The sequence below is a fragment of the Balaenoptera physalus genome (assembly GCF_965194825.1).
Source record: "Balaenoptera physalus genome assembly, chromosome: 9".
Classification (NCBI taxonomy): domain Eukaryota; kingdom Metazoa; phylum Chordata; class Mammalia; order Artiodactyla; family Balaenopteridae; genus Balaenoptera; species Balaenoptera physalus.
Window position 1 is genome coordinate 14,738,589 of NC_138888.1, and position 25,445 is coordinate 14,764,033.

At 38.0% G+C, this 25,445-nt stretch overlaps 1 long non-coding RNA gene across 1 annotated transcript in view; it reads right to left on the reverse strand.

The window, feature by feature from the left end:
- Positions 1 to 3,740: 3,740 nt before the first annotated feature.
- Positions 3,741 to 25,445, reverse strand: part of LOC309667417 — an 82,220-nt gene continuing 60,515 nt past the window's right edge. Inside the window, exon 3 of the long non-coding RNA XR_014267760.1 lies at positions 3,741 to 15,043. This is a non-coding gene — a long non-coding RNA (uncharacterized lncRNA). The remainder of the gene's footprint in view (positions 15,044 to 25,445) is intronic.

Sequence of the window (25,445 nt, forward strand, 5' to 3'; positions counted from 1 at the left end):
ACAAAGGAGGCAAGGATATACAATGGAGAAAAGACCGTCTCTTCAATAAGTGGTGCTGGGAAAACCGGACAGCTACATGTAAAATAATGAAATTAGAACACTCCCTAACACCATACACAAAAATAAACTCAGAATGGATTAAAGACCTAAATGTAAGACTGGACACTATAAAACTCTTAGAGGAAAACATAGGAAGAACACTCTTTGACATAAATTACAACAAGATCTTTTTTGACCCACCTCCTAGAGTAATGGAAATAAAAACAAAAATAAACAAGTGAGACCTAATGAAACTTAAAAGCTTTTGCACCGCAAAGGAAACTATAAACAAGACGAAAAGACAACCCTCAGAATGGGAGAAAATATTTGCTAATGAAGCAACTGACAAAGGATTAATCTCCAAAATATACAGGCAGCTCATGCAGCTCAATATCAAAAAAACAAACAACCCAATCAAAAAATGGGCAGAAGACCTAAATAGACATTTCTCCAAAGAAGACATACAGATGGCCAAGAGGCACATGAAAATCTGCTCAACATCACTAATTATTAGAGAAATGCAAATCAAAACTACAATGAGCTATCACCTCACACCAGTTAGAATGGGCATCATCAGAAATCTACAAACAACAAATGCTGGAGAGGGTGTGGAGAAAAGGGCATGCTCTTGCACTGTTGGTGGGAATGTAAACTGATACAGCCACTATGGAGAACAGTATGGAGGTTCCTTTAAAAAACTAGAAATAGAACTACCATATGACCCAGCAATCCCACTACTGGGCATATACCCAGAGAAAACCATAATTCAAAAAGACCCCAATGTTCATTGCAGCACTATTTACAATAGCCAGGTCATGGAAGCAACCTAAATGCCCATCAACAGATGAATGGGTAAAGAAGATGTGGTACATATATACAATGGAATATTACTCAGCCATAAAAAGGAATGAAGTTGGGTCATTTGTAGAGATGTGGATGGACATAGAGACTGTCATACAGAGTGAAGTAAGTCAGAAAGAGAAAAACAAATATCATATATTAGCACATATATGTGGAATCTAGAAAAATGGTACAGATGAACTGGTTTGCAGGGCAGAAATAGAGACACAGATGTAGAGAACAAACATATGGACACCAAGGGGGGAAAGTGGGGTGGGGGGGTGATGGGATGAATTGGGAGATTGGGATCAACATATATACACTAATATGTATAAAATAGATAACTAATAAGAACCTGCTGTATAGCACAGGGAACTCCACTTTGCTGTACAGTAGAAACTAACACAACATTGTAAAACAACTATAACCCAATTAAAAAAAAAAGAATAAATGTAAAAAAAAAAAAGTGGGTATAGAGGGCACATATCTCAACATAATAAAGCTATTTATGACCAACCCACAGCCAATATAATACTCAACAGTGAAAAGCGGAAAGCCTTCCCACTGAAATCTGGAACAAGACAAGGATGCCCTCCTTCACCACTTCTATTCAACATAGTATTGTAATTCCTAGCCACAGCAATCAGACAAGAAAAAGAAATAAAAAGTATCCAAGTTGGAAGGGAAGAGGTAAAATTGTCACTATATGTAAATGACATGATACTATATATTGAAAACCCTTATTCTCTTCTATGATTATGACCTGAAGTCTGTGACCTGGTATTTTCTGAAATCTACCTGTTACTCCTCAGGTAGAAAGAGAGAACGTCAGCAGGAAACAGTTACTAAGAAGGACAGTGGTGACCATTTGTTTGTGGTACTCATCCTTCTCAATGATAATTATACATATCTTCTGACCTGCAGAGTGAGACTAGCTGAGGTTTTCACGGGATCTCAGATTTCTTACCCAATGTGGAGATCCACTCTTCACCCATTTCTTTTGCATTAGTGAATATTTTCCAATGTAGCATTTTGATTACTTTAATGACTTTTTAATTAATAGACTTTATTTTTAGAGCAGTTTTAGGTTTACAGAAAAACTGAACAGAAAGTACACAGTTACCATATATCCCCCCATCCCAATTTCCCCTATTATTAACATCTTGCATTTCTGTGGTACATGTATTATAACTGATGAGCCACCATTGAAAATTATTATTAACTAAGGTCTATAATTTACACTATAGTTCACTCTTTGTGTTGTATGTTCTGTGGGTGCTGACAAATGTATAATGAAGTATATCCACCATTAAAAAAAACAACAACTATACACCGAAGACAGTACATTGAGGTCAGACCCTTAAGCAACTGCAGACAAACTGAATTTTCTCTATGATTAGTAGAGTAGCCCATACAAAAGGAAAAACTTATCTGAGGTGAATGAAATCCAAAAGGAGACTGACTGAAGATGCAGAAGTTAGGCAATTAAAAGAAGAGGACCCAGATTTAAAATACAGCAGGTAATTTTCCCTTTGCCACATGGAGTCAAAACATTCACCAATCCTAAATGAAGAACAACTAGAATTAACACCAGACTATGATGTTTTGGGGGCTATATATTAATTGTATTTGTGTGTGTATGTGTGTGTGTAAAATAACTTATTTACATATTTATTTATAAAATCTTAACAAGTGGCACCTTTCAGAGGGAAAATTTTCTTCACTTAAAAAAATAACTCAATGGTATATTGAGTTGCTTTGTTTTGCTTTTTTTAATGCATAGACTCAAGTAAGACCAGGAAGGAGACAACAAACCAAAGGATGAGCTGGAATATTCTACATAAGACAGCAACCCCAAACGCAATAGTACAGAGGCTGGGATTGTTTACAAGATGGAAAAAAGGAGAAAAGAAGACGGGAAAGTTGAGAGCAGCAAGGATGTTGAAGTCTGAATTGGACAAGAAATTTTTAAGAAGAGGGATATTTAATATTCTATTTCAAGATGCTTGTTTGTTGTGCTGTAAACGCTTTCTTCTTTGGTAAAATCTGGCAGTAACTACAGGGTCTTGTCTGGGTGGTCTTTTGTGGAAATCAAAGGAAGAGAATAAATTCCCCCTCAGACTCCACTCAGTATGGAAAGTGGACAAGACATGCAGGACAGTAAAATGACCTGCATTGAATGAAGTAATGAAACAAGTCTTCTGGGAATACGTGTATATTGAAGGCACAGAGAAATTGGTCTTCACAAATTGAGGGTTGTGCCAGACTCACCTAGATTTTACATGATGTGGTGAACCCTGATAACAGCTTGTTCACACATAGGCATGTACGCTTCAGTTAAAGCTTTCTGTAAACTCTACATGGCTTAATTTGTAGCATGGATTCAGACACATTTGATTAAAGTTTTTACTGATTTTATAACTTTCAGATTTCCACCAACTTTTTCCAGTTCTGATAAAGAAAAGTCCCAGAAGGACCCAAATTCTGATGATGAGAGGAATGAGGCTGTACTTCACTGAGAATGACCCTGAGTAAGGGCCATTTCTACCTGGGTATGGCACCAGATTTACAGCATCAGAAATATTTACCAAGTGGAGCCACACGCTGTGCCATGTTCATCAAAAATGAAAATGGGTCCCAAGATATCCATTGTCTATATATCAGCCACCAGGTGGTGTTCTGCAGCACAAAACTCCACGGTATGGCATGCAGGGCCGGGCGTGCCAGGAAAATATTAACATAGCTTAAATTCTTTGAATATTTAAATACAATAAAAAGAATCTAACTTATAAACACAGTTTTTTTAATATATTAGCAGAACCATATTGGCTCATGCAATGGAAGTCACAGGAATATTCTGGTTTTGTTTTGAGTTCTCTAGACCATAGAATATGTCTTGATGAGTTTGTTGTTGTCATTGTTGTTGTTGTTACTCCAAAGTTCATAATAATTTTTATTTTCCCACGTGACCAAAAAATACAGAAAGGCTACTTTGAGAAATAACTTTATGTTATTTCTTCATTTTGAGAAATAACCTCTTTGTGATTTAATAAGAAGAACAGCTGAGAGATTAGGAGAGGCAGCTTTCACAATGCCCAGCTCTGCCAGCAGTTCAGTGTAAGACCTTGGGCGAGTCACCACCTGGCTTCCCTCCTCTTCTCCTGTAAAATAAACAACTGGGCTAGGCTTTTTCTGAAGTCCCCTGGAGCTCAAACCTGCTGTCATTTTATGATTCTAAATGCACCATTATCATTGCTCCTGTTCAAGTATTACGGAATAATTTATGAAGAACAAACAGGTTGAAGACTTAAATAAATGCATAAAAAAGAACTGAAGAGATAAGTGCATTTTAAGCTTCATCGATGAAAGAAGGCCCCGTGAGGCATCTATAATCATGAAAGTAGTTTGCTTCTTAGCATGTATTTTGCTACTTCTATTAGGAAAAAAAACCAAACCAGCCCATAACTAACAAAACTGGCCAAAAATTCCTGCTCTATTTTTATCAAGCAGGTGTCTCTAAAGAATGCTAAATAGCCAAGACATGAAACTACCAAGAAATCACATGGCATGACCCCTATGCTCATAGCAGCACTATTCACAATAGCCAAGAAATGGAAACAACCTAAATGTCCATCGACAGAGGAATGGGTAAAGAAGACGTGGTACATATATAAAATGGAATACTACTCAGCTATAAAAAGAATGAAATAATGTCACTTGCAGCAACATGAATGGAACTAGAGATTATCACACTAAGTGAAGAAAGTCAGAAAAAGAAAGACAAATACCGTATCACTTATATGTAGAATCTAAAATATGACACAAATTTACTTGCCTATGAAACAGAAACAGACTCACAGACATAGAGAACAGACTTGTGGCTTCCAAGGGGGAGGGGGTGGGGGAAGGATGGATTGGGAGTTTGGGATTAGCAGATGCAAACTATTATATACAGAATGGATAAACAACAAGGTCCTACTGTATAGCACAGGGAACTATATTCAATATCCGGTGATGAACGATAATGGAAAAGAATATGAAAAAGAATGTATATGTATATGTATAACTGAATCACTTTGCTGTATGGCAGAAATTAACACAACATTGGAAATCAACTAAACTTCAATAAAATAAAAATTTTTAAAAAGCATTCATATGGCATGAACATTGAACTTTAAAACTCCCAGTGTTTTTGGAGATTTTGCAAAGCTTTCTATTCCTGTGGTTTTATCAGCTACCTTATAGTTTATAAACTGCCTTGTTTCAGAATAGAACTGAGGGTACATACCACTCTACATCTAGCCCTAGAAATGGCCTCTGTGTTTGGAAGCAGACTTTAACAGGTTCCTCAAGTTCAGACCATTGCCTTATTACAGGAAAGCTATTACAAGATGATGTCATTTCTGGCTTTCAGTTTGTCTAGAAAACTACCTACTTTCTCAGTTTAATACACCACACTCTGCTATCTCTTTTCTTGCCTCTTGGTGTGGCACCTGATCTCAGAACCAAAGCTTTCATCTTAGATCTAGTCAGACACAGAGAAACACGTGGGAGAAGACGCAAACACATAAAGCTTCCAAATGAGAACTTCTCCTTCTGAGGGAAACAACAGCTTAGTGAGTTCTTGGTAATAGGGAACACGCATGAGCTCACTCTGTTCGAGAGCTATAACTTGAGTAGCCGATCTGAGGGCAGGATCCAAGGTTCTAGGCCAGCTCCACCCGAGTCTGCTCTGACCATAACACATTTCCTCCAGACTCTCAGGGTCTTGCTTTTGACCATTTGGGTGCAATGAAGAAAGATGAGAAGGAAAGCAAGAGACAAGAGAGATGGAAACTTTTTAATATGTCCCTAAAAGCCTCTTTATAGAGATGAGTAATAAAAAGATTGAGGCCAGCAAACATATTCAACCTTTCCACATTTTCTCTAAACTGTTATAAAACTGAGAGTCTTCTAAGGTCAGAGTTAAAGTAGTACAGCCTTGTTTTTGTATTTTAAATTGTTTTTAGTGGAATGCTAAAATAGCCTCAGCACTAGTAAAAGGCATAGTCGAGCCATTTTGATTTGACTCAGGAGGGGATAATAGGACCCACCACATAGGGAGGTTAGATCATTTTGATGTGAACTCTCACCCTGATGCCAAGCATGGCTCCATGCAGCTCCTCCACCCACCCACCACGCACGTATTTCCCTTCTCCGCCAATCAAGGCACGATAAACTATGAGATCACCTAGTTGATTTTGACCAATCATAATTTATTACTCTCAATTCTTTCAAAACACATCAGTTGAATGCCTACTATGTGTCAGACACTGTTCTAAGTACTGGGGATACAGCAATGGACAAAACACAGAACTCTGCCCTCCCAGAACTTATAGTCCAGTGCAGGGAGAAGGAAAAATAAATCAGTAAAGTACACAATAGGTTCGAAGGTGATAAAGAGAGAAAATGAAGCAAGGAAGGGAGTGTAGTATATTCAGGGAAGAGGGGGAAAGTTGGAGAGGGCTGCAATGTCAAATATGGTGGTCAGGGAAGGCCTTGCCCCAAGTGAAATTTGAAAAATGACCTCAAAAAAATGAAGGACAAGCCATGTGTCTGAGCAAATGTGAAAGTTCTAGATCAGAGGCATGTCCAGTGCTTCAAGGAGTACTAGGGACGCCAGTGTGTCTGCAGCAGAATAAGTAAGAGTAAGCAGTAAAGCAAAGAGGTAAGAAGGGGTGGGAGACAGGGTTGGCTTTTACTGGGTGAAAGTGGAAATTATTGGGAGATTTTGAACAAAGTCATGACATTATGTGACTTCCATTTTAAGTGCTAGAACTGACTGATCATGACCAAAAAAGGCAGAAGCAGGGAAACGAGTTACCAGGCTGCTACAACTCTCCAGACAAGAAATAGTGGTAGCTAGGACCAGGGCAATGGGGATGGAAGTGATAGGAAGTAGTTACATTTCTGATGTATTTTTTATTCTAAAGCCAACAGGATTCTCAGGTGTTTAGATTGAGAGCATGGAAGAGAGGAGTTTAGAATTACTCCATGGTATTTGGCATGAGAATCAGAAGGAAGGATTTGCCATAAGTTAAGATGGCATATTTGTTTGCTGACATGATAAGTTTAAGAAACCTCTTAGGCATCCAGGTGGAGAGGTCAAGTAGGCAGGGACAAATCTAGAGTTCAAGGAGAGAGAGGGTGATAGATGGTATATAAAGCCATGACACCAGATGTGACTGAGACCAAGAAAAGAAGAAGTCCAAGGACCAGATCCTGGGGAGCTCCTACTTTGAGAGACTGGAAATCAGGAGCAACGAGCCAAAGAGACAGAAAGAGTGGCCAGTTTAGATAGAGAAAAACCCGGAGAGCAGAGTATGTTGGAGTGAAGGGAAGTCTCCAGATGAAGGGAGTGATCGACTGGGTCAAGTTTGGCTGACAGGCAGGTCAAATCAAATAATGGCTGAAAATGGATACTGGGTTTAGCGATTCTGCCAAGTCAGGGCAACGAGGACTGAGTGCTGTTGTAATATGGCCCACTAGCCTGAACAAAAGAAATCGATCAAGTTTTTGGCTAAATAATTAGATCTCAGGGGGAAAACCTTTATCATCTTCAGTGGTCCTTTGTTTCATAAATATTACTTGAGAAGGAGAGAGAGTTTTATTCTCTCTATAATGACAGTCAGACTTAATAGTATCACTGCTTAGCTCACAATGGCTGGTTTAATTTCACATGAAGTACAGATACTTTTTTGCTTCTTAGACTTCGGAAATCACAGACGATTTTCTTTCTTAATTAAAATTAGACTTTTTTTTTTCTAAATCATACCTGGAATGCAAAAATGTATATTTCCTTTAACTATTTTGATTTGAGGGATTTTTTTCCCCTTGTCTCTCTCCTTCCAGCTAATTCTGAAGGTTTTCTCTGTTTGTGTGAGCATCTCAGACCACTCCCCTTTCTCATCCCCTTGCAATAGCTGATGCCTCTGCATTATCACAATCAATCTGATCTTGAGCATCATAAAATTCTACATATTCCCAGAGCAGCAGATTTGATGTCACTGACAAAATATGATGGATTCGAAGAACAGGTGAGCAAAAGGAAAGGCAGGCAAGGGCAAAGATACCTAAGAGGAAAAGAGAGAAGAAGCTGGAGGAGGTGGGATTAACTGACCATGTGCTTCCATTATTTTCCACGGAAACAGGTTAAATCAGAAACTGCAAGATTTCGAAATTCCATGTGGATAAAGTCCAGCCAAACGTATGCACACTAAATAATTGTACACATTTAATAAATAAACACCATGGCAATATCTATGCACCTCAACTAATGATATTGGTCAGCAACTAACGTATTAAAATTCACTCAACCGATTTCGAGAATAACTTCCTATTTGCATAACTTTCCAAACTGGTTTGTATATATAGAAATTGCCTCATTCTGAACGGTTGGCAGTACAAACCAAAATAGTCCATAGGATCTTCTTGCCATGATATCACAATCCTAACTCTTAAAACACATAAACAGTTGAAGATGTCAAGTAGTTCATAAGTATGTTTCAAAGCTGCAATTTTAACGTTTCTCATTTATTCATTATGGTAAATCTCAGAATATAAGCAGCAAATAAAAGTTACCATGTCCTACATTAGATTTGATTATTTTGGTGTTCTTGGCACTTTTAAAAGAACTAGGAAAATAAAGGAAAGGTATACCCTCCAATTGCAATGAAGTAATTACTTTATTAGTCCATTAGTCTTACTAGAACCTAGCAGCTCCAGAAAATGCTTAACTCAACAGATGTCTTTCTCCTATGATATCATTTAAAAAAGAGAAAGCAGTGAAAGACAAGGAAGAAATATTATACTGCCAGAACTTGCAGAAATACTTTCTGAATGTAAACAAACATTTTCAGGGAAAAAAATGGGGGGATATCAGATGTTCAAGGAAATAAATGCTGAAAATATTTTTAAATAAGTGCTATGTTTGGGCTTCCCTGGTGGTGCAGTGGTTAAGAATCCAACCGCTAAGAATCCACCTGCCAACTCAGGGGACATGGGTTCGAGCCCTCCTCCGGGAAGATCCCACATGCTGTGGAACAACTAAGCCCGTGCGCCACAACTACTGAGCCCGCACGCCACAACAAGAGAAGCCTGCGCACCGCAACAAAGAGTAGCCCCCCTAGCCGCAACTAGAGAAAGCCCATGTGCAGCAACAAAGACCCAACGCAGCCAAAACATAAATTAAAAAAAAAAGTACTATATGTTTAAAATAACATTTTAGTAGTATATTGTATTCTTTTCCATTGCAGTGAATTTGACACCTTGAAAAGAAATTGAACATCTTTTTGTTTTCTATGTCTTTTTTCTATGTCTTTGGAACTGTTATTTTTATTATCCTGGCAACAATATTTTGCAGAAAGTCATGGAAACATGAATAGGGAACCCACAGCAATATTATAAATTTCTAAGGAAACAACTGCAATATTAATATGAAGAGGAAATTCAAAATTTGGAAGTAAACTGTAGTAAAATAGTACTTTGAAATAATGCAGTTTTTAAAATGTCATTAACTCTACATTTCCCTCTATATTCTAAATCAATAAAAACATTTCAGAGTGCTTCCATTTTGCCATGGCTGATTTTTCTTTATTCTCCCAGAGTATAAGGTTTTTGTTATTTTTGGTAAAAAAAAAAAATAAAGCTACATTAAGATTCAGCCTCAAAAGAGGTTGAATTCCTAGTAACTGCAGATGCATGGCACTTACTGCTAATTGGACATGGCTGCTTTTAGCAAATCTGGTAGCTGCTAAAAGCTACTGTTGCCGTAGTGCTTCTTCACCAACACACTGGGCACACATACACCATCCACCTCTCTTTTACCAAGGCTACACGTCTGCAAAGTCTGCCTACCAAAGTGCAGAGCCGACTCCTTTGTTAGAACGCATAGAGACAGAAATCTTAAAGAGTCACCTACAAGGGCACTGCCAGAAAATGAGGACCTCTTAATGCATATTAAACATTCCTATTAAAACATTATTACAGTAAAGTATCTCCCTGTTATAATATGCTGTTTCAAGCCCCATGCCTTGTAGAGTGGGCTACAAAAGGAAACGCTATTAGCACTTTCTTAATTACCTTCTCTCTAGTGTGCCGTACTGCCTGGCTGGTAGACTGTAGTTTGGGGAAATATTGTGAACTAAGTTATATCTGTGCCTCATATCATCATTTGTGTTTTTGTAGGATGTTTGTTATGAGAAGTCTAAAATTACTTTGTTAAAAATTGGACCACATTTACGAGTACCACATAAATCTCCTGGTTTAAATATTAATGCTTTCCTTTTTTTTTCTAAATTTACAGCTTCAGTAGATTCTACCAATTCTACTCTCTAACAATAATTTCATAAAACATTCAAGTTCAGACAAAAATGTCCTATGTGCATCATTGTTCTTATTCCTATTCCAGGACTCTTTGTGTCTTACTGTCTGCATTAGACACATTCTATGGGGGTAAGCTGAGTTATTGGAAGGGAATTATTGAGAGCAAGTGAAGAGAGAAAAATCCAGAAGTAATGACTTGAAAATAATCAAAATGTAACTCTCAAATGGCCAGTATGATTATGGACCAAATACATATAAATATTATACAAATCAGCATATGCTTCTTCCTGTTTCATAGCTGGGACCCCATAGATCATGACTCACAAGAAATTCCAACCCTTTCCCTAAAGAAGTTAATATCATCCATTTCAGGCAAATTTGCCCAAGGTCATATGGCGAAGTCAGGGTCAGCCAAAAATTGAGCCCATTAATGTTGACACATAGCAGATTACCGTGCTTCCTTAAACACCTAACTTACCTATTGGACACTGTTTTAAGTGTCTGAAGACTGGTGATGAGACCATTTATACTACATAGATTGCAGTGCATCAAGATTGCCTGTTACTATTGCTTTTCACATATCAATAGAATCATTTTTTTTTCTCCACTTGGGTTAGTTTTCCAGGTTTCTCCTCAAATGCATCTTGGACTCCTGGAACAAATCTTGGGTTCCATCCTGCCTAGAGGCAGGATGAACAATCTGAACCCTGACTTTTGATTTCCAGTTGAGAGAATGTGATTAAAAAAAAAAAAAAGTCGTAAAATTAGACCTGATTTCTGAACAAAGCTGACCTGCTTAGCAATGACTTCTCAAATCCCATAGCTCCTCATTTGTTGCCAAAATAAAACACCTGTCAGAGAGGGTCTGGTTTTAGGGTTAGCGTTCCAAAGGAAGGGGCTTCTACTTCAAGGAGGTAACAGGGTTGTCTCTTACTCTGAAGGAAAAGCACTTTGGAAAGCTTGGTAAAATTGTAGCTGCTCATGAAAAATTTTTTCAGTGGAAACCCAGAAAATGTTCTTCATCGGAGACATCATTCTCCTGGTTCTAAAGGAAAACTACAAAATACACCTTTTAAAATACCTGGAAGTAGGTCAAGGCCACCCAGAAGACTGAAGGCTCTACGCTCGTCAGTGTTGTTGGGGAACATTGACCCAGATCTGGGAAGGAGATGAAGAGAAGAAACCTATAGCACCTCCTCCTCGCCCCCTGTCCCAATACTTTTCTCAATTAAAAAAATATTTTTACCACCTCTTATCAGTTGTGATGGCTAAAATCAAAAATATAGATTATAACAAATGTTGGTCAGGATGTGGAGAAATTGGAACCCTCATACAATAAGAATGTAAAATTCTGCAACCATTTGGCAGTTCCTTAAAATGCTAAGCATAGAGTTACCATATGACTCAGCAACTCCATTCCTAGGTATATACCCAGGAGAATCAAAAACATATGTCCACACAAAAAACTTGTATACAAACGTTCATAGCAGCATTATTTACAATAGCCAGAAAGTGGAAACCCTAATGTCTATCAACTGATGAGGGGAAAAACAAAATGTACTATATGCATAGAATGGAATATTATTTGGCAATAAAAAGAATGAAGTACTGATACATGCTACACTATGAATGACCCTTGAAAACATTATGCTAAGTGAAATAAGATACAAAAGACCAGATATTGTATTGTTTCATTTATATAAAATGTCTGGAATGGGACTCCATAGAGACATACAGGAATTGAGAATGGTCTAAAATTAGATTGGTAATAGTTGCATAATACATTGAATATACGAAAAACTCCTGGGCTTCCCTGGTGGCACAGTGGTTAAGAATCTGCCTGTCAGTGCAGGGGACACGGGTTCAAGCCCTGGTCCAGGAAGATCCCACATGCCACAGAGCAACTAAGCCCGTGCGCCACAACTACTGAGCCTGCACTCTAGAGCCCACAAACCATAACTACTGAGCCCCTGTGCCACAACTACTGAAGCCCACACGCCTGGACCCCGTGCTCTGCAACAAGAGAAGCCACCGCAATGAGAAGCCCGTGCACTGCAACGAAGAGTAGCCCCCGCTCACCGCAACTAGAGAAAGCCCGCGTGCAGCAGTGAAGACCAAACGCAGCCAAAAATAAAATAAATAAATGTTTAAAAAGAAATAAGTAAATAAAACTAAAAATAAATAAAAACTCCTGAACTGTATACACTTTAATTTTATTTATTTATTTATGGCTTGTTGGGTCTTCGTTTCTGTGCGAGGGCTTTCTCTAGTTGCGGCAAGCGGGGGCCACTCTTCATCGCGGTGCGCGGGCCTCTCACTATTGCGGCCTCTCTTGTTGCGGAGCACAGGCTCCAGACGCACAGGCTCAGTAGTTGTGGCTCACGGGCCCAGTTGCTCCGCGGCATGTGGGATCTTCCCAGACCAGGGCTCGAACCCGTGTCCCCTGCCTTGGCAGGCAGATTCTCAACCACTGCGCCACCAGGGAAGCCCTGTATACCCTTTAAATAGGTGAATTTTATTTATGTGGACTATATCTCAATAAAGCTGTGGAAAAGTTTTTAAAGCACTATCACATACGTTATCACATTGGCTCTTCATACTCGTCCTCAAAAATGATGATTGTAAAGACCAGGTGAGATAATATATATACAACAAAACACAGAAAAGAAAAACAGCAACTACTTTTAAAATTAAAAGTCTATAGTCGTGAATAGTAGTCTGGGTTCTATTTCTGGGCTCAGAAATATTTCTGTAGTAAAAGAAACAATTTACTAGGGGTTTGCGTCCTGGAGCACATCTGCATCGTCAATGATTCAGGCATTAAAGACTCTTACAGTCACCCAGAATATATTTGTGATGCACTCATTGACTCTTTTGATACAGCCAGAGTCTAAGAGCTTTCGGGGTACAAAACGTTCCATCCATCACTCTTTCCATTTATGCACTACTAAGTGACTAAAAGGAAAGGGAATTTTAGACCTTTGGTTAGTCCACATTTTAAAACCACTCACTAAAACAGAAAAACCTATTTTTTTGCAGATGACAACAACACTGATGCCTGAGATAATATGAAGTAGGTAGAACAACCTAAGGATTCACGGCCGATGCTAGAGAAACAGTAGCAAAATCTTACATAGCACTTCCTCCATAACAGGCATAGATCTAGCAAGTTACATATATTAACTCATTTAAACACCACAACAACCAGTTATTAACTCTAGTTCACACATGAGAATGAGAGGCTCTGAGTAGCTTGCCCAGTGTCACCCAGCTCACAAGTGGCAGAGACTGGATTGGCACCAAATGCTCTGACTCCAGAATCTGTATCCTTGACCTAGTCTACCGGCTCCTCATCTAAATCCAAGTTTGATATAGAAAAGAGCTGCCACACATTATGTTTTCTCTAATAATATTTTTAATCAAAGTAAAACTTAAAATCAAACGCATATAATCACCCAAATTTGTATCTTTCCTCACCTTGAGTCTTCCTCAACCAGATTCATTTATATTGCATATAGCACTTCAGTTTAACCACCATATCAAAGGTAATCTGGTCATGTTATCTGGTAGCTAGAGGACTTTTTGATGAAAAAATAAACTTGAGATAGTAAAAAGTTTACCTCTGTATTAAAATACATAACGTTTGTTATAAAACACAAAAACAATCATGAACCATTTAATAAAATTATTGGAACCTCTTATAGCTGTTACAGGGATAATTTTAAACAATCATCCTTCTTCGTGGCCTCTGTCTAAAATAATACAAACCTCACAAACTTAAAAAGACAAAAAAATAAATCAATCAAATATTGGGGCTACATACTTCTCAAGAGAAAAAAAAGAGGAAGAGGTACTCATTGTTCTCTTTTCATTGAGATGATATATTTTTGTTGAACTGAATCATGTTTTCCTGGAGTAATAAAGAACTAGCCAATAGCCCATCAGTAACAAGAGTGATTGATCTACTTGTATTTTGAGGTCCACAAGTTTGATTAACTTCAGCACTTCCACTGTTTGAAAAAGGAAGCACAGGCAGGTGGCATTCAAGTTGTAATTTGTTCGTGATTATCCTAATGGGATATGTCTAAAAAGAAGCGAAATACATAGATAGGAATGTTCAGAAAACAATGAAAAACCTAAATCAGGAAATAGGAGTCACTGACTGAGAATTACTTGATTATTCAGTGAGTTTAGGAAGATGCTAACAGAGAGTCCAGAGAATCCAGAAGGAAATAAACCACCTTCATTTTAAATATGCACACTACAGGTTACAAAAGTTTGACTTAAAAAAATACAAAGTCATTTTCTTTGAGAATCATCTTGGTTTATGCAATTCTTACAAATGTACAAAGATGAAAAAGTGTGGTTTAATACTTTCCTACCAGGAACACACCTTTTAAAGGCGTAAACATACTGGAAGTACATGGTAACATTAGAGACAAACAACTAGCTAATTTATGTTCCCTTAAAATCAGCTGAAAAATGAATGACTTCTCCTTTGTCCACTCTTGGTGGGATTACAAAATGGTGCAACTGCTATGAAAAACAGTATGGCAATTCATCAAAAAACTAAAAATAGAATTACCATATGATCCAACAATCCCACTCTATGTATACATCCAAAGGAACTGAAAGCAGGGTCTCACAGAGATATTTGCATACCCATGTCCATAGCTGCATTCCCCACAAGAGCCAAGAGGTAGAAGCAACCCAAATGTCCATAGACAGATGAATGGTGCATTCATGTAGCACTCAAATATTATCTTATCTCCTTTTTGTATTCCCAATCAGTCTGTGAAATCTGAAAGAAAGAAATAAGGACTTATATTTCTTTGTGTCTATAATGCCCAGCACATTCATGCATTCACTCAAAAATATTGATTGAATGCCTATATACTTGGCCCTATTCTAGGTGTAATGACCATCGATGTACAACATACACACCTTCACTAAATACATGACTGGTGAACTTGATTATAATGATTCTATTAAACTGAATTTAACACACAGTAGCAAACATTTAACTGGCCATGTTGTAGGGCAGGAACTGTTCTAAGCATCATTATTATTATCTCCAGGTTGTAAATGAAAAAACTGAGGCACAGAGAAGTTAAGCAATTTGCCCAAGATTACACAGTTAAGAACTGGCAGGGACAAGATATGGCTCTCAGCAGGCTCATTCCAGAGTCGGTGCTTTTAACCAACCTGCTCTATCTGCTCAGCATGAATACTCTGCTACGTTTAAGGGAAATGATATTAATAATACCCTGCATTTACCCTGTATGAGCTCACGGGTGAGCAGGGTAGAGAGAGAGCTATAATACAAAATTATAAGTGCTATAACAGAGAGATAAGCGTAGGAGCACAGAGGAGGATTCAATGAAGTTTATTCTAAAAATACGAAGGCTTTATAGTGAGAAACACTTAAGGTAAGCTTTGATAAAGTCACCAGGAGGAAAAGGAGGAAGAAGAGAAAAAGAAGCAGAAGAGAAAGGGAAGAGGAGGAGGAGATGATTGTGATAATGGAAAGATTGCCATCAGGGCACAGAGGAGAGAAAATTGACATTGCTGTGGATTGCTAGGGAACAGCAGTGAATGCCAGACCCTCCTCTCACGCTCCTATCAGAAACGGAACAGTTTCCTCCCAATGAAGGGACCTGGCTAGCCGGAGGCAGACACAGCTACAGCAGCAACCCCATTTCTGCTGACAGCGGCCTCTAGAGATGTCACAGGTGGTCAAAGCAAGTAGAGTAGAGGAAAGCCTTACCCATCAGCGGACTTAGCCACATTCACCCACCTGAAGAGCCGAACGTCGGCCTCGATATTTTCAAAATAAAGCCTAGAGTTTAAGGAGAAGAGGTAGAAATGCTAAGCAAATGACTAAAGGGAAATTTTCAGAGTGAACCAAATTCTGAGTGCTTGGGCATCAGATTAAAAAAAAACCTGTTAACTCAGCCATAGACATGCACAGGCCAGAAACAAGTTCTGATGATACTTTGCTTCATTTTAAAAATAGAGAGAGAGAAAAAAATTATCAAAAATTAACTAAGGAAGCTCTAAGAAATGTGAAGAATGTTCCTGGAGAATAAGAAGGAAGTTCAAGACAGAGGCGAAGGCCGAGGTGAGAGCTTTTAGAGGTGGGGACACATTTTGTCAGCTCCGGGACAGCACAGGGGATTAAGGGCCTGGGAAGCAGCCTATCTTCAGAGAATATCTTCTCTTCTATCTTCAGAGAATATTTGTTTCAACAAATATAGGGGAGCCTAGTTATCACTAGAGCCATAAATCTCAACTGACCTGTTAGATCTACAGTGACAGAACCAGCAAAGACAGTGCCCGGGTCCAGATCTTAAGGAGTGCAGTGCATTCCACACAGTAGCTTCTCAATAAGTATGTGTGAGTGGATAATGGAGAAAAAGGGATAGAAGGAGGGATGAAGGGAAAGAAGGAGAAAGGCAGGGAAGAGACAGCAAATGAGGACCATGTCGTGGACGATTGTGGGTAGATTGCTAACAGATGAAACCAAGAGATAAGGAGGAAAGAATTTCTGCCAGAAGAAACTGAAATATGATGCCTGTAAAGACAGAAGTTCAAAATCAAGTCAGAGCATGAACAACAAGGCGAAATAAACTATTTAATCTATGGCATGGTCATATTTTGGAAATTAGATCAAAGAGGTTTGGGGTTATAGCCTGTATGGACTTATCATTTGAGAGTAAAGGAAAGTGGTTTAGCAGAAAACAAATCCTTGAGGTATATCACACACACAGGGCACAGCGAAGACTTTTATAATCCTGACAACAGCTGTTTTTCACTTTGTTTAACAATATGCAATCAAAACTGGACTTGGAATCCCTTCACGTTCATGAGAAGAAAGAAAGAAAAACCATCTACCCAGAAGATAAACAGAGGATATCGGAGCTAGTAAAATTACCCTAGAAAAAGAGCCACACCATGCTTTTAGAACTTTGTCTTGAGAATAAAGGTTGATTGGCCTCAACAGTATGATTACAAGATATGACAACATCAACAGACACTATGTTTATGTGACACTTACATGCCAAGGACTTTGCTAAATGCTTTTCATGCCTTATCTCATTTAGCCTTCATGACAATATGAAGTAGGTACAAGTATTATTATCTTTATTTAACAGGTTAAAAATCTAACAATTACCAAGATTGAGAAACTTGACCCCAAATCACCTAGTGGTCAAGCCAGGACAGTGAAGCCAAGACTCAGTGAAGCCTCATCTTATGAATAAGATAAAACATGAAATACTAGAAGGGATTCACGACAGAGAAATCTTTACCAACAGCCTATATTCCATGATTTGAAAATGGTGGGAAGTGTCCTGCTGCCTTAAGACACTAGGAAATACCTGCTGAGTGCTGAAAGCAGCACTAATATTCTAACCTAACAGAGGCAGGAGGTAAACCAGGTTTCAACACTGCCCCAGTACCTTCTTTAATCTAATGTCCCAGTACCTTCTTTAGCCACCGCCAACTCCCAAGTCAATATGAAGCTAATAAAGTCATTTCACCTTAATCAAGTTCAATTCAAATTAATCCCACTTTGACCACAGACACTGAATTTCAGCTTATGCCCATAGAAACTATTTTATAAATGAGACGTATATAAAATAGAACCAACCCATAAGAGACAAAAGTCCTCCAAATATAAGTACTCATGGACCCATTCTAATTTATAATATTGCTTTTATGGAATACATGAAATTGGAGAACTGTTACTTGGACATTATTTTAAAAAAACAAATTCTGATAGATGTGTTATTCAAAACAATTGATTCTCACATCCACTATGATGGCTACTATCCAAAAAAAAAAAAAACCCCAGAAAATATCAAGTGTTGGTGAGGAACTGGAACTCTTAGTCACTGTTGGTGGGATTGTAAAATCATGCAACTCCTATAGAAAACAGTATGGCAATTCCTCAAAAAATAGAATTACTATATGATCCTCAAAAAATAGAATTACTATATGATCTAGCAATCCCACTTCTGGGTACATATCCAAAATAATTGAAAGCAGGGTCTCAAAGAGATATTTGCACACCCCTGTTCATAGCAGCATTATTCACAATAGCCAAGATGTAGAAGCAACCTAAGTATCCTTTCACAGGTGAAGGAATAAACAAAATGTATTATAGTATATTCATACAATGGAATATTGTGTGACCTTAAAAAAGAAGGAAATTCTGTCACATGCCGCAACACAGATGGACCTTGAGGGCATTATGCTAAGTGAAATAAGCCAATCAGAAATTTTTAAAACTGTGTGATTCTACTTACATGAAGTGTCCAAAGGAGTCAAATTCATGGAAATAGAAAGTAGAACGGTGGTTGCCAGGAGCTGAGTGGAGGGGGAAATGGTGAGTTGTTTAATGGCTATAGAATTTCAGTTTTGTGAGATGAAACAGTTCTGGAGATATGCTGCACAACAACGTGAACACACTTAAAACAAGCAAACTGTACACTTAAAAATGGTTAAGGTGGTAAAAACACACATACTCATTACCATAAGGTAATACTTCCATACTATTTGGAGTTTTTTCTTGCAACATTAAATAATACATCTAAAATATGGATTGTTTAAAAAATAATAAAACGGAATAAATTATGAAAAAACAATTGAATGACTGTATGTAGAAGAGAAAATAAATCTGTTTTGTGCTTATTAAGAAGACAAAACTAGACAGAAGATTCAAGGAGATACGTTAAAGCTTTATTCAGTAAAAGGCTTTATAAAACAGAGCTAGCCAATGGAATGCGTTTCGTTAGGTGGTGAGTTTTGGGCCACTGATTCATTCAAGCAAAGGAAGACCTGTACCTATCAGTGTTGCTATAGGGGCTTTTGCACTGACCGGAAATTTTTCCTCTGTTAACTCTAAGGTGTTTCTAGTCCAAATCCCATGATTCTATGTCAAAAGAATCCAAGTAAACAAAGGGACAGTTGAAGGCTTTGATCATCCAGGAAAATTATTCACAAAGCAAACCGAAAAGATTGATAGATTTGATTATATAAAAAGAACTCTCTATAGCCACACCAAAACAAACAACAACAACAACAAACCCACAATCATAAAACAAAATTAAAAGGCCAACAATGAAATATGAAATAAAATTTGCATCATTTAGTACAAATAGGCTGGTAATTTTATTATATAAAAAAGTTTTACATATCATAAACAATAACCAAAATAATAAAAAACCACAATAACAAAAGGCTCAAAAAATATTGACAGGCAATTGCAGAAGAAGAAGAAATACCCATAGACAATAAACAAATGTTAATATTTGCAGCTTTTTCCTTATTATGCAGTAGTATGTAGACATTAAAAATAATAAGATAGTTCTTTGCTTACTAATATGGAAAAATCTTCAAGATATTTTGTTAAGTGAAAAAAGCAAGGGGCAAAACAATATGTATAGTGTGCTTCTGTTTGTGCGGGGAAAAAATAAGGACACACATGCATGCGCACACACACACACACACACACAAACGTGTTTACTTCCATGTGCCTTTCCTTATATGTGCATAATTATTTTAGGGAGGCTACTTGAGAAAATGCTAGAGTGGTCGCCTCCTGAGAGAGTTACTGATGGATGTCTGGGAAGCAGGTATTGGAGGTACTCATCCTGTATAATATTTTGTTTCTTTAACATTTGAACCACATATACTTATTCAAGGGATAAATAAAATATTTGTTAATTTTTGTACTTCTTGCAAATCAAAAAATATGCACTGAAATGAGATTTTTTTTTCTTTTGTTTTGTCTACTAAATAAAAAGAGTAGGAAGAATAATAACCTAGATGAATCCAGTGTCCAGGAAAATAAGCCCTCTTGTTGACTGCTAGCATTAATGTAACTTGAGACTATCTTTCTGGAGAATAATTGACAATATAAATCAAGGAACTTAAAATGTGCATATCCTGAGGTTTGGCCAAGATGGTGAGTAGGAAGACCCGGAGCTCACCTCCTCCCACAGACACATTAAAATTACAACTACTTATAGAGCAACTATCTAGGGGAATGACCTGAAGACTAGAAGAAAAGATTTTCTACAACTAAAGATTTAAGAAGTATCCACAATGAATTGGTAGGAGGGGCAGAGAAGCAGTATAGTCAAGACCCACACCTCCAGGTATGCACTCCACAAAGGTGAGGATGATTACAATTGCAGAGGTTTGTCCCAAGAAGCAAGGAGTTCGAGTCACACATTGGGCTCCCCAGCCCACAGGTCCTGCACTGGGAAGACAAGCCCCTGGAATGACTGACTTTGAAGCCAGAGAGGCTTGAATACAAGACAGCCAGGGGACTGTAGGAAACAGAGACTCTGCTCTGAAAGGGCACGCACTCCATGTCCCAGTGCAGAGGCAGTAATCTGAAAGAAACCTGAATCAGACCCACCTGCCAATCTTAGAGAATATCCAGAGAGGCAGGAGGCAACTGGGACTCCCCCTGGGGACATAGAAGCTGGAGGCAGCCATTCTGGGGAGCTCATTCTACCACGAGGACACCTGTGCTGACAAGCACTATATTGGAGTCTTCCCTCTAGCCTATTAGCACTGGGGGCTTACCCACCCACCAGCAAGCCAACACCAGTCCTGGGGCCCCCAATCCCCACAGCCAGTCATGCCTGGAGTCAATCCTGCCCACCACCAGGCCACCAAAATCCTAGGATTCCCCAGGCCATGCAACCAGTCATGCTGGGACTCAGCCTCACCCATCAGCAGGCCAGCATCCACCACACGAGGCAGGGCCTGGCGACCAACCAGCGCACCCACAGCAGTCAGCCCAACCACAACAGAAGGACCCATGCAGCCCACATAGGGGACACCCCTAGAGCGTATAGCTCTGGCAACTACAGGGACATGTGCTGCTGGAACCCATAGGGCACCTGCTACGTAAAACCATTTCTACGAAATCGGGAATTGTAACTGACCTACATAATACAGAGAAATAGACACAGAGAATTAGCGTAAATGAAGAGATAGAGGAATATGTCCTAAACAAAAGAATGAGACAAAAACCCAGAGAAGAATTAAGTAAAGTGGAGATAAGCAATTTATCCAATAAAGAATTCAAGATAATAATCATAAAGATGCTCAACAAACTCAGGAGAAGAATGGATGAACTCAATGAGAAGTTTAACAAAGAGTTAGAAAATACAAAGAAGCAAACAGAGCTGAAGAATACAATCACAGAAATAAAAAATACACAAGAAGAAATCAACAGTAAATTAGATGATACAAAGAACAGATCAAGAAATTGAAAGACAGAGTAGTGGAAATCACCCAAGCTGAACAGAAAAAGGAAGAAAGAATTTTTAAAAATGAGAATAGTTTAAGAGACTTATGGGACAACATCAGGCATACTAACATTCACATTATGGGGGTCCCAGAAGGAAAAGAGAGAAAGGGACAAAGACCTTATTGGAAGAAATAATAACTGCAAAGTTCACTAACCTGGGAAAGGAAACAGACATCAAGTTCAGGAAGCTCAAAGAGTCCCAAACAAGATGAACCCAAAGAGGACCACATCAAGACACATTCTAATTAAAATGGCAAAAAATTAAATATAAAGAGAGAATCTTAAAAGCAGCAAGGGAAAAGCAACTAATTATATGCAAGACAACTCCCATAAGACTATCAGCTGGTTTTTCAGCAAACTTTGCAGGTTAGAAGGGAGAGGCACAATATATTCAAAGTGATAAAAGAAAAAAGCCTACAGCCAAAATACTCTACCCAGCAAGGCTATCATTTAGATTTGAAAGAGGAATAAAGAGTTTACAGACAAGTTAAAGCTAAGAGTTTAGCACCACTAACTTTACAAGAAATGTTAAAGGGACTTCTCTAAGTGGAAAAGAAAAGAACACAACTAGAATTAGGAAAATTATGAAAGGAAAATATTCATTGGTCAAGGCAAACATACACTAAAGGTAGTGGACTAACCACTTATAAAGCTAGTAGGAAGGTTAAAAGACAAAAGTAGTAAAACCACCTATAGCCACAATAAGTAGTTAAGGGATACACAAAACAAAAAGATGCAAATATGATGGCAAAAACATTAAATATGGGGGAGGAGGAGGAAAAATGCAGGGTTGTTAGAATGTGTCCCAACTTAAGAGATCATCAAAATTTTTTAAAAAATCTATATGTATCTATAAATATATCTATATCTACATATTTTGTTATATATGAACCTCATGGAAACCACAAACCTATAATAGATACACTCACAAAAAAAGAGAAAGGGAGCCAAACATAACACTAAAAATAATCATCAAATCACAAGGGAAGAGAGCAAAAGAAGAAGAAAGGAAAAAAAAGAACTACAAAAACAACCAGAAAACAATCAACAAAATGGTAATAAGTACATACCTACCAATAATTACTTTAAATGTAAATGTACTAAATGTTCCAATTGAAAGACATAGAGTAGCTGAATGGTTACAAAAATAAGACTCACATATATTCTGCATGCAAGAGACTCACTTCAGATCTAGAAACAGAAACAGACTGAAAGTGAGGGAGTGGAAAAAGTTATTCCACACAAATGAACACACAAAAAAAGCCAGGGTAGCAATACTTATATCAGACAAAATAGATTTTAAAATGAAACTGTAAAAAGGGACAAAGAAAGACATTACATAATGATATAGGGATCAATCCAACAAGAAGATATAACAATTATAAATGTATATGCACACAACATAGAAGCACCTAAACACATAAAGCAAATACTAACAAACATAAAGGTAGAAATTGATAACACATAGTAACACCCCAGTTACATCAATGGACAGATCATCCAGACAGAAAATCAATAAGGAAACACTAGCCTGAAATGACACATTAGACCAGATGTACTTAATAGATATATATAGAGAGATCATTCTATCCAAAAGTAGCAGAATACACACTCTTTTCAAGGGAATATTCTCCAGGATAAGTCACATGCAGTGCCACAAAACAAATAAATTTTTTTGGCCATGTCACCCAGCATGCACGATCTTAGTTCCCCAACCAGGGATCAAACCCGTGTCCCCTGCAGTGCAAGTGTGGAGTCTTAACCACAGGACCACCAGGGAAGTCCCAAAACAAATAAATTTTTAAGAAGCTTGAAATCATATCAAGCATCTTTTCCAGCTACAAAGATTTAAGACTAGAAATCAACTACAAGAAAAAATGCAAAAAACCCACAAACACATGGAAGCTAAACAACCAATGGGTCACTGAAGAAATATCATAAATGTCTTTTAGTAAGAAATTTAATTATGTAAATTATGTACTTCCATACAATGGAGCATTATGCAGCAAAAAATCATGATCAAGAAGAATGATTTTTGACATGGGAAAGTACGAAAGTAGGGGTGGGGTACAAAACAGTATGTGCAAATAAACTATCTTTTTTTAAGTTATATGCACATAAAAATTCAGAAAGTAAATGCAGCTCAGTTTTTTTCCAGGTTTATTGAGATATAATTGGCATATCACATTGTATAAGTTCCCTGTATACAACATGATGGTTTTATACATGTATGTATAGCTAAGTTTTAATTGTTTCCATTTACCAGGTGTCTTTAAATGGTGGGGAAATGGGCAGTTTTTTCATGTTTTTGAAGTTCTCTACATTAAATTCAGCTCAATTATTAGCAACATGGGCTGTGAAGCCAGACTTCCCAGGATTCAGATGCCTACACTGTTACTTGTGATGAGACTTTGTGCAGGTTCCATAACCTCTCTGTGCCTCACTTTCCTGTCTGTAAAATGGGGATAATAATAGTTACCACAGCAAAAGGTTATTGTGGGTTCAATGAGCGAATAGAAATGAACTGCTTAGAACAGTACCTGGAATATAGTAAATATTTAATATTGTTGTTTCTAGTTTTAGAATTAGGGGGGAAATCTTTCAAAAACTCAAGTTTATGATCTATTATACATTTCAACTTTCGCTTTATTACATGTCGCTGAAATATATATATATATATAAAGATTTGAGGGACAGTGAATTAAAAAAATAATCAGAAAATTCTTGGAATGGAATGGACTACTATCAATTTGGCCTTCCAAATTTAAAAAGGTTTTCTATTATTCATATCCTTAGACAAAATCATACTCACAAACAAATAAACCAATAAAAACCACCTCCCCATTGAGGCGGTGTTATCTCCTAGGAGAAGGCCGTCTTGTTTTGACACCTGATTGTAGATTCACAAGCAAGTTATATTTTTCTACTAAATTGGTGGAAGAGCAGGCTCAACAAAAAAATGCTCTAGGGATGCTCTGTGAGTGCTCAGAAGCAGCACAAAACTTTTACCAGCCTGTGGGAGGCTGGTGATCAGGACGATCCTACTTAAATGAAAAATCCGTTGCTAGGATTCCAATGCCTCAAAAATCTGCGGGACACCAGGGGACTGATGAAGTAGGCTTGGCAAAAAGAACTGGAGACCATGAGCATCACAACAATGCATTATGCTAAGAAACCTAGTCCAGAACTCTGAAAAAAAACCTGTAGATGTTAGATTGGTTCTACTAGCTATCAGCTATCCCGAAAATAACACAATCGTGGAAGATAGGATTCTCCTCTAATGAAAGAATGGTCAGAGGCTATAATTTGTCTGCTCACTGTCTGCTTTATAAACGTTTTTATTTTAGCCAATTATTGTTATATCATCCAAAGGTCCATTGGGACCTAGACTTCATTTCAGTTTATACTTGTTTTCATTTTTTGGAACTCAGCTTTGTCCCTAAATAGACAGCAGCAAGCTGCCAAAATGTGCAGCAAAAAGCCCTGAGCCTTCTCACCCAGGTTGTGAGGCCCCCTCGCCAGGCAGGGCAAGAGTGATGAACTGCTTCAGACACCAAGGGAGCACCAAGCTGCAGGTGGGACTTGGTCAGCTAGAAGCAAGGCAGTTCCTCTCCAGTTCTCATAAATTAACCTTGTTATAGCAGCTGAGGTGGTCACAACTTGGCATTTGAAGCCACTGGCACAGCCTCCAAAGACAGCTCAGGGGGAAATGCCCTTCAGTGATCCTTGGAGTGATAGCTCCAATCTGGACCACGAAGAAGATGGAACTTGACTTTGGATTATGCCGACTTCTTTTTCTGCATCTTTCTTGTACACGATCAACCCTCTCAGCCTCTCACAAGCAGTCAGGTCTCTTGCATGGCCAACTGGC